We start from the raw sequence: 8174 nt of genomic DNA on the forward strand, positions 1-8174 counted from the left end.
CATTCAGACTGGGTAATGGATAATACATCATCTTATCCATTCATTTATCCTGCAATATCTTAAACATATTAAAAATATTATAATATTTCATCCTTATATCTCAGTGTCTAACACACAGAATATTATTATAACCACATGTAATTTTCCCAACCAAAATGTTTAAAATAAAATCCCTTAATATGATAAATATTGACCTCTTATTCAAATTCTCATAGCACTAGTTTATTTCAGTTAGGACACAATTATAGACCACAGGAACATTCTATTGTATTTTTTAAAATACCATCATCATTACTCAACTGCAAAGACCTGACAAGCCGGCATTGTCTGTGAGTATACCATTTGCTGGATTGGTTAAAGTCTTCACTTATCTGTCAGTTAGCAAATTATTTTTATTATAAGTTATACATGCAGAATATAGACCTGTAAAATTTAGCAGTTTGACATTAAGGAAGAATAACTTTTTGGCAATGGTGAAAACTAGAATATGATCACATAGGGGAGAAGGATAGTGAGAAATGTTATGGTGCAGAATGTCTCCTGTACACACTGGTTAAACTTGGCTGTTCACTTTTTGAAGATAAATCAATATTTTAAGCTTTTAAAGAGTGTAATTGAAGGTTTTCTTTATTAAGAAACAAACAAACACAATTTCACAGTAGTACACTGCCACATCTCCAGGTATTGAGGAAGACAAGGCCAGCCCAGTGATAAGTGATAACAGTCATATTGTTTGTCTGAAACCTGAGTTTCTCTTTCCCTCAATGACATGTTTAACAAGCGGAGAAATAGTGCTGTGGTGCTATAAAAATATGCCAGGATGGCAAGACTGCTAATTCTTTTGCCTGATGAAACTTCAAGACTTATTCTTCACCTTCTCAGAGTTTCTGCCCTAAATGTTTGTTACCTCTCAGAAAAACCCTTGCTAAATATTATTTACCAAAACAAAGAAACCTTTACACAATATACTTTATCAGGTCCTACTCATTTTAAGGTGCTTTTTCTTCCATGGTAATTTAATTTTTTCAGCTTCTATTTGTTTCCTTTATTTAATATTTTTCTATTATTTATTTTATGAGGGAAGGGGATTTGTTTATTTCTATCTCTATCCAGGAGTGGGAAATGTTTTTCCTGCCAAGGGTCATTGGCTGTGAATATCATTTCAGGCAACATGCAACTATCAATACAGGCAGACAGCCAATGACAACTGACAAAAGCATGTGAATATTTCCTACCACATGCCAGATGATTTTGTGGGCTTCCAGTGACTGGGAATCTGACTTCTCCTCACCACATACGGCATTTTGGGCATACAGGAGGTACATGTGGAATACATGTTGAATGAATATACAAGGCAAGAAAGTTGGGTAAGATATTACATTATTACTTTTATGAGAAAACAATTTTTAATCTAGCAGCCCATTGACTTAAGAGATTCATTTACATAGACTTTTTTGAATATTAAAATATTAGAGACTTGTATTAGAAATATTCATTGGAAGTAAAAGTTGGATTTCATGCCAGGCAGAAAGTATAAAGAAATAAGAATTACTAAGAGACTTTATCAATCATTTGTTGAAGAATATAGATAATTTTATATTCACATAATGATATATATGGGCAGAAATTTCAGATATTTAAAAATTGTAAATCAGGGTATTGATAATGATAATAATTGGTAGATTGGTCTTAATGGATGTTTCAGGAAGGTATTTTACTTTTGAGATGAACATTCAGGGAAAATGATTCATAAATTGTTTAGTGGAGCATATCTCCCTCAATCCCATATGGCTCAGGAGTTTCAAAGCATTTGATAAAAGGATCTATGGATTAACTTCTTTACAGACCTCAAGTCTCTGATTTCTCCAGCCAGCACTCTGCTTAAACTAGCTTTCATTGACCCTTTTTCCTTTCACCTTGGTGGCCTCCATTATAATTAGGTTTTTAGCACAGACAAGAGACATCTAGTATACAGTCTGCCCATTAATTTGAGGGCTGCTCTCCTTAAACTGGTAAAGTCTAAAGCTCAAAAAAGGGCAACATTTAGATGAACCAACAACAAAGCCTTTATTAAATGAGGGCCAGAGGGATCTTATTTAAAGTTAATAGAGCTGTCAATTTTCTCTATTGTTAATGTACTTTTCCACAAACATCTAAATATAAGTTATGTTATACTGATGAGCCAAAACAAAAGTATGCTTCATATGTATTCTGATGTTTCTCATTTTATTGAATTACTGTTTTAGTTGAACCCACTGTACCTCTGAATGTTTAAATCCAAGCACACAAAACCTGTATTTTGGATGAACATTTTAATAAATGTGAACTAAATGAAAGTGGAGGGTTGTTTTATCCTAAAATATTAACAAAGGTAATTACCTTTGTTTCTAAATTTTCAAGAAAAATGTAGACAATAAATAATTGATATTGGACATTGTTTTGCTATCATGATTTTTAGCACATATACACATGAGTCCGTGCACATGTGCACACACACACACACACACTTACTTATCAGATAGGTCTAATAAATAAGAACCTATAATGTCCTGCCTCACCATTCTTAGAGCTACATACTTCCTTATAATGGAAAATTACCGTGCTCTAGCTCTTCTGTCTGGTATCTGACCAGTAAATCTATCAATAAATACCAGAATGAAATTTCTAAAATAAGACTGTCATTTTCTAGCTTGAAAATCCCTAAGTGCTCCTGCCTATTTATATCTAAAGATGAATGATTTTTGGATAAGCATATGAATATCATTTCTAACTGTAACAGAAAGTGCACCCTTAGATTTTATTGAAGATTCCAAAATAGACTGCACTGTTATACATTAATTACCATATTCTTTTCTGATAATAGAATGTTGAACTTTTTTTAGTGTAATATTTCATCTTTAAAACAAGTTTCAGTGCCAATATCTTCCAGAGAGCTTCCTTCAACTCCACATTTAATGTAACATAGATTTCTTCTATGATCTTTCTTGAGTCCACATGCAGACTTGCTTTACAGAATCTTGTCTCCATCTTACATCTTTAAGTTAGTATATTCTAAGACCTTAGTATAGTAAAAGACATATAGCAGTGACAAAATGCATTAAACCTAAGAACTCTGTATGCATTGGATAAAGGAATGAATACAAAATGCTGATAAAAACTTAATGTAAGATCACCACACCAAATTTGATAACATAATGCATAATTACATAATAACATAATTTGATCTCATAACAAAATGACATTCAATTTGTGTAAGTTTATTTTTGTTATTGATCCAGTAAATTAGGTACCTATTCTGTTAAAGATGGTGAGAATCAATCAGCAAATAGCATTGCAAAAATATAAAAAAAATCACAGAAAACTTACAATTTACTAGAAAGATACAGAAAATAAAATAAGTAAGTAAAATATAAGTAATTTGGTAAGGTGATGGTGTTTATGTAATCAAATCTACTCAGAAGTCTGAGATCTAGAGGATCATGACTGAAAGTAAGCCTGGCCAGAAAACTCCACAGGACTCCATCTCCAAAATGATCTTGCAAAGTCCAGAATGGAGGCATGACACAAGTAGCAGAGCACTAGCTTATCAAGTACAAAGGTCTGAGTTCAAACCATATACTGAAAAAAAAATTTATTTTTGATAACTGCCAGAAATAAATCCAGAAGTGACTTGGAGAGCTCTCTTCTGAAGAGAAACAGCACCACCTAAAAAAGGTAGTAAGTAAAACAGCAAATCAATAGATGCACCTGGAGGCCCAGGACTTGGGCAACAGCTTTCTGATTATCATCTACTTTCTATTATTCCCCGTCATGTTCAGTATCCCATAGAAGTTCAAGAAGAAACTAACAAAGTGTAAATTATTTTGCATTTCTCCTTGGCTAAAGCACTGCTGCAGTTTCCTGTCTCTCAGAATAATCTTGAAGGCCTTAATTGGGTCTAGTCTTTGCTCATACAAAGTCCAACCTCTTGCTATCGTGTCTGCCTCACTACCTAGCCACAACTTTCCATGTCACGGCCCCAAATATTGTTACTAGAACTTTCACTTGCAGCTTTGTATGGCAGAAAGATTATCTGCACACAACACCTTATCCATCACCACCCGATCTGCACGCACCTGTAAAGATTTTCTCTGTGGCCCTTTAAAAAATATCATTCCCCACCCCTGTAGCAAACCATACTCAGTTCTTCCTGTTTTCTCTCCTAGGGCCTGAAACTTTATCAGAACCAATTGTTTATTTCTAAACCCTTTAGTAAATATTGGTTTTAGGTGTCCAGAGACAATTCTCTTTTCTTAAAAATACCCTCAGTAATTAGCTATTGTAATTTGACTCAATGAATATTTGTTAAATGAATAGGTTAGTAAAGGAATATTGCTTCTAGACAGTCCTGCTTTAAAAATATATTCTGTATTTGACTTAAGATCGTTTCTTATTTGACACTTCCATAATTCATAATATATATTTTATTTCTGATGAAATATGATTTTCAGTAATTTTATGTTTTAATCACTGGATATAAAAATTAGCCCACACTGAGTCAAACTTCTTCCATTTCCCCATAAGATCAAACTTTATGACCATAAATTTAAGTCTACTTTTTACGACCTTTCTGCAATTAAATTAAATAACATTAAATTACAATATAATTATACTTTAACAGAAAAAATGGAAAAATATTTTACTCTAGAAATTGAATTTTCCAATTACAATAAACTATAACAGTTTAATCTTACGTACACCCCCTGGGAATGTTACTTATCATAATAGAAATTATATTCACAGTAATATAAATTAATTTCAGGCAACATAAATGAGAATAGTAGATAGTTCACAGATAAAACGTTACTAAGGGGGCTGGGGATATGGCCTAGTAGCAAGAGTGCTTGCCTCATATACATGAGGCCCTGGGTTCAATTCCCCAGCACCACATATACAGAAAATGGCCAGAAGTGGCTCTGTGGCTCAAGTGGCAGAGTGCTAGCCTTGAGCAAAAAGAAGCCAGGGACAGTGCTCAGGCCCTGAGTCCAAGCCCTAGGACTACCAAAAAAAAAAAAAAAAAAAAAAAAAAAAGGAATAAAATGTTACTAAGGGGGGCTGGGGATATGGCCTAGTAGCAAGAGTGCATGCCTCGTATATATGAAGCCCTGGGTTCAATTCCCAAGCACCACATATACGGAAAATGGCCAAAAGTGGCGCTGTGGCTCAAGTGACAGAGTGCTAGCCTTGAGCAAAAAGAAGCCAGGAACAGTGCTCAGGCCCTGAGTCCAAGGCCCACGACTGGCAAAAAAAAAAAAAAAAAAAAACTGGTTTAAAATGTTACTAAGGGGCTGGGAATATGGCCTAGTGGCAAGAGAGCCTGCCTCATATACATGAAGTCCTGGGTTCAATTCCCCAGTACCACATATATGGAAAACGGCCAGAAGTGGCGCTGTGGCTCAAGTGCCAGAGTGCTAGCCTTGAGCAAAAAGAAGCCAGGGACAGTGCTCAGGCCCTGGGTCCAAGGCCCAGGACTGGCAATAAATAAATAAATAAATAAATAAATAAATAAATAAATAAATAAATAAACAAACAAACAAACAAATAAATAAAATGTTACTAAGGAGGAGTATCTTTGGTATAATTTATTTAATGCTACAAACAGAAATTTAGGTTTTCTCTGCCAGTCCTGATGATTGAACTCTGGGCCTGTGTACTATTCTGTGCAATTTTGCTCAAGGCTAGTGCATTATCTCTAGAGCTTGACTCCACTTCCCGCCTTTTTTGGTGCTTAATTGAACAGAAGTATCTTCTACCAATATCCCATGGACTAAATTCATTAAGATAGATTGGGAAAGGCAATCAACCATCAAAGCAGGACCTTCTCATATTTTCTCTTATATGGATTCAAATCCTAAGAAGATAAAGATGTATATAAACAAATCATCAGATTAAAGTAGAGTATATGCATGTGTAGAATGATATAGGGAGGTCCTTCTGAAAAAATAAAGTGCATTTTAACAAAAGTGAACATTAAGGCAGAGAAGCATGTTCTGTCTGGATGTGGATAGTAGTGGGAGAGTAAAGGGCAAATAGAGAGTGAAGAAGCATGAAACAGGAACAATGACATTTATTGAGACTGGTTGGGGTTGGGGGGAGAGAGAAGGGAGAATGATGGAGCTGAGTCTGACCAACATACAATGATTGTATAGGCACATGGCAAAATTAAACCACCTTGTACAATTCATTTGTGCTAATAAAAGAAAAAAGCAAAATCAACTCTCAAAAGTTGTATCAGAAAATTATTTCTTCCAGCTTTCCATTTCCACAGTTTTGCACATAATAGTTTACCTGGGATAAAGAAACTCTGAAAAGAAAAGAAAGATTATGAAGGTATCTCAATGTTGGGATGCAAAATAGTCCCAAGAAATTGACAAATCCCTGAAGATGGAGTAAAATGATATATTAATCCCTATGAGTGAGACGAGCAAACTTCTGGACTCACATTGCACAAGAAAGTATTAATATTCACATAGAATCCTCTTTTAAATATATAAACTCTTAGCATTTATGTATATATGTTTATATATTTTATATGTAATTGCCTATGAAAACAATCTCCTAAGAACTTACAAGAAGTAACAAATCCTAATACTCTCAATTATACCACAAAGATAAATGAATCATTTTCTCAGGCAGAACTTAATTTGGAAACATAGGATGCATCATGTATGCACATTTATGTGATGATAATATCAAGCTTAAAGTACAATATAATTAAAGTACAATAAAAGTACATAGTACAATTAAAGTACAATAGAATTTATAGAATTATAGTTAGATCCAAAGAAGTACTAATATATACTTCACTTTGTGGGCAAAAATATTAACTAAGCAAAGGTATTATCTTTGTCTAAGGAGTTTCTAGTTTGCTATAGATTTGCAGCATAACATGGTATCTCAAACCTCACCTATCACAAACATTTTACAGTGTCCCACATAGTACCCCCAATATATCAGGAAATTAAAGAATATTTTGAAATGAAGTAATTCTGATATATAATATTGTGGTTAGAAAAAGAAAAATCTTTGGTTAGTGATTACGTAAAAGTGACACTGAATTTAAAGATTTATCTTAAAGATTATCTAGCTGAACATTTGCAAACACAAAAGTATATAAATGTCAAATAGTTCTATCATTTTATATATACCTATACAATTTTAATAAATTTACATATAACATTTAGTTTTAATTATATATATTATATAGAGAATTGTATTGCTTTTGAAAGAAACTTCAAACACTTTTATCATAGACAATAGAAAAGCTACTTCACATACTGAGTCAAATATCTACTTGTTCTTATAAGGCTGATAGAGTTCAATTTCTTCATTTTTTTTGTTTTAGTTTTTGTTTGTTTTTGCAAGTGCATTAGTTTATAGTTTTCTTAATCTATTCAGTGAACCATTATGTACTATTTAGCATCAAGAAGTAATAGTGTCTCTTCTAAGGTACACGGCCAGCATGAGTACTTGTGCTATAAAGAGAGTTAATGAGTTTCTCAGATGGAACATAAATCACATTACTCTATATTTTGCCTACATTTCCATAGAACAATTCAGCATTCAGTAGTGAGCACAAACTTAAGAAAATAAACCTTAGGTATCATCTTTATAGTATCTTTGTTGACACCATCTTCTCTTTGTAGTGTGAGGAAACTGTCAGTTACCATATAGATTAATAATAACAGAAATTCCAAAGTTCAGTGCCCAATGGCTCATGACTGTAATCATAAACTACTCATGAGGCTGAGATCTGAGGATCACAGTTTGATGTCTACTCAGGAAATAGTCAATGACATATTTATCTCCAATTAAACACTAAAAAGTGAAACGAAACATGGAACTGTGGTTCAAGTGGTAGAGCAAAAAAGTTCAGGGACTGCATTCAGGCTTTTAGTTTAAGTTCCAGAACTAGAACCTAAAAATTCTTTTAATTTATAGGAAGAAATGATTCTGTCAGAAAAATATTAATTAGAGCTGAAATTGGACTGAGGACAGACATTCAGGAAGTGATGAATGAGTTAACACATAGCAAGGTCAACTTGATGCAGAAATTAAAGAACATATTAGGGGAAATAAAGTATTTTGGTGAGATCATATAAGACAGGTCCAAAAAGTGAAATGATAACAGTGTG

The sequence above is a fragment of the Perognathus longimembris genome, chromosome 11 (genome assembly GCF_023159225.1).
Source record: "Perognathus longimembris pacificus isolate PPM17 chromosome 11, ASM2315922v1, whole genome shotgun sequence".
Classification (NCBI taxonomy): Eukaryota; Metazoa; Chordata; class Mammalia; order Rodentia; family Heteromyidae; genus Perognathus; species Perognathus longimembris.